Consider the following 3,473-nt stretch of genomic DNA (forward strand, 5'->3'; position numbering starts at 1 on the left):
TATATAATATATATACACATACATACATACATTTACACACCTATATATATACACACATACATATATATATGCACACACATATACATATATGCATTCACATATACACACACTGGAAATATGTATGTTAATATATATATCATATAGTTGTTATAATTATACAGTTATGGGAATAGAGGGAATGAGCACTGTTAGCCAAAAAGTCAACAACAGTTCAAATGTACCAGCTAGTCTGCAGGAGCAAGACAGTCTCCTATAAGGTTCACAGTCCCTGAAAACCAAAGAAGGGTCACTGTGAGTGTATGTCCACTCAGTGAAAATGGAGGAGTGATACAGGTATATTCTGCAGTGCCATGAACAAGGCTTTCTCCCACAACAGAAAGTTATCTAGCCTTCAATGTTGATGGCAAGTTGAGACACCCTATACCTACATTCCACTGGTAGAAAACTAGACCTGACTTACTCCGAAGTCCTTATGCTCACTGCCCTAGCCTCTTTCTTTAAATTTCTGAATTTCCCCCTGTTAAAGCTTAGTTGATTCTCTCTATTATGATTGGACATCACTGACCATCATTAGCTATACAATCATATGAACTCGAAAATTCAAACATTCAATTCTGTATTTGCTTCGCCCCACTTAATAGTATATTTTGTTGATCTTCTTCCAAAATATGTTTCCAAATCTTTATGTTCTTCTTCTATCACTTCTGCCACTGATTGAGTTCAGCCCTACATTCTCACACAATAATTTATCATTCATTCTTCACATTGTTGACAGGATGACCTTCACCTTACAAAGCCATTGCCCACCACCATGGGGAAACATCAGATGATCCTCCAATATCCAACGAATAAAGATCCAAACTTTAAACTGACATAAAAGGTGCTAAACAACCGGGTCCCTAGTTCTTCTGACAGCTTCAGTGTGTGCCACTATGTACCTTCTCTTTCATGTTGAATTATAATCCCTTTAATATTCTTTTAAATCCCGAGATCCTACAGCTTTAACATTTTCTGCATGCGGATGAATGAAAGAGTAATGCATCAAATATGTTCCCCTATATGGTTGTTGTTGTTATATGCCATTGAGTTGACTCTGAGTAATAGCAATCCAATGCACAACAGTCCTGAACCCTGTTTGAATCTGAGCCAATATCCATGCCTCTGACACTCACCCCCTCATTGCCCTTGTTACTGTGTCAATCCATCTCATCTGAAGACTTCCTCTCTTGCACTGTCCCTCCATCCTTCCAAGTATGATTGTCCCTTTTTCCATGGACCGGTCCCTTCTGGCAACATAACCAAAGTATGTCAGACGGAGCTTAAAAATCCTTGCTTCCAAGGAGAAGCCTGGTTTCACGCTCTCCATGCCAGATCTGTTTGTTTTCTTTGTAGTCCATCATATGTTCAATGCACTTGTCCAGCACAACTCAAACACATCAATTCTTGAGTTTATATTAACATCTATTATCTTGTTTCTGAGGAGGCTTTAATTTTGTAAAAGAATTTCAAGAGAGAACACACAGAAATCCTTATTCAAGCGTAAGAATAAGAAATGTAAAACAGTTTCTCCCTACTACAGTGATAACAGCTATGTTATATATTAAATGGAATAATGAATTGAAATACACTAGCAGTTATTTAAATGACTAGTTTGTGATAGCCTTAAATATTTAGATGTTAAGAATAAACACCTCCAATGATTAGGAATCCAAAATGTCAGGACACGTTATTTTCTCCCACTGGAGGAGTGGGAGGTTCACTGCTACAATTTCATTTTATGAAGTGTTAAAATTGCCTCGGGGAAGGTTAAAAATGTAATAGCCCTTTGAGGGGAGCACTGGAATGAAAACAAATATTTGACTATCTAATGCACGTAGCCAAGGTGAAATGCTTGGACATACAAATGGCTAAATGTCAAGTAGAGAGTTAAGGAAGAGCTCATGAAAAATATTTGATGGTGTACATATTGAAATATATTAAAAGGTGCGCAGTCAAGTCACAAAGATCTCTTTTCATAAAGTTAAAAAAAATAAGAGACATGATGCTGGAAAGAGTGAAATCAAACCTTCCTTCCAAAGGCTTTGAAATGTGCTCTAATTTACTCTCTCTCTTTTTTTCTTTCTCTCTCTCTTTCTCTCTCCCATATCTAAGTAGAATCTTTCCTAAGAAGGCAAAAACCAAGTTAGGTGTTCCAGGGAAGCAAGTCTGGAGTAATGATGAAATCTCCCTGCAAAGCAGAAAGTTCTTTAAATAATAGAGTTGACTGGGATGGCAAAAGGCTCCTTGAAGGAGTTTATGTAAGTATTCAGGAATGCAAAGAAACCCTTTCAACTGCTTCCACTATCCCACTGCCATCACCATCGTTCATTCAGTGTTCTCAATTTACTATAGTTGGCAGTCAGGGATCTCTTTACTTTTACTCCAACCTGGTTCAGGTGGAGCCAGAAAGCAGAGCAAATAGGAAGAGGGTCATTAGCCAGAAAGAAAAATAAGATACTAAGAATTGGTAAGAAGAGGAACAGCCATTATGTCATTTCTTCAACCTTCATTAGCCCTCTTTGTTCTTGGGGTAAATAATTTTCCATTGTAATAATTTTTAAATGTACAATTCAGTGGCTTTCAGAACATTTACAGTCCTGTACAACCAGTAACAGTTGCAGTTGAGTTGATTCTCATTCCCTGGCCCTACCAGTGAGAGCAGACAATTGGGCTCCATAGATTTAGAGTGGCTGATTTATATTTTTTTCTTTTTAAAGTAGATAATTAGGCCTTTGTTTTTAGGCACCTCTGGATAGATACAAACCCACGACTTTTCAGTTAATAGTAAATACATTAACCGTTACACCATTCAAAGATTCTGCTATTTATTTCTAGATTCTTTTCATCATTTTAAGTAAAACCCTTGTATCTATTAAACAATAAATCCTTAATCCCTCACCTGAGCCCCTGATAACTTCTCCACTATTTTCGAACTCTGTGAATTTGGCTCAGCTCTTTAGTCTCAAACTCCATATCATAATTTGATGCATTTTATTCCCATTTAATATCTGAATATAAGCATTCACGCAAGCTTTGCTGGCATTTTAGGTAGCCGACTTTATCTAAATGAAGCTCCAGGCATCAATTAAGATATGTGTGTCATCAAGGCATTGAAAAACAAAACAGATTTCCTGGGTTTTTACTGGCTGAGATTCTCTCTTGTCTCTCAGTCCCCTGCTTTTCACATTTATCTTTCTAATAAATGAGCGTTGATATAATTTAATTTGTTATCAGATTCGAAGGAACTGTTGCACAATAGCCATTTTGGAACTCTTCATTCCCTACCTGCCATACAGGAAATTTCCTCCTTGACAATCCCTTTTATAATAAAACCAAATTAGTAATTGATCTGTTTAAGTAGTGTTTTAGGCAAAATTAAACAGAGCAATCTCTCAGGCTCTGCAGAAGACTTATTAGTAACAAATGAAAGCTTA

Source organism: Elephantulus edwardii, unplaced genomic scaffold, assembly GCF_000299155.1.
Source record: "Elephantulus edwardii isolate Elephantulus edwardi_28Jun2011 unplaced genomic scaffold, EleEdw1.0 scaffold00098, whole genome shotgun sequence".
NCBI lineage: Eukaryota > Metazoa > Chordata > Mammalia > Macroscelidea > Macroscelididae > Elephantulus > Elephantulus edwardii.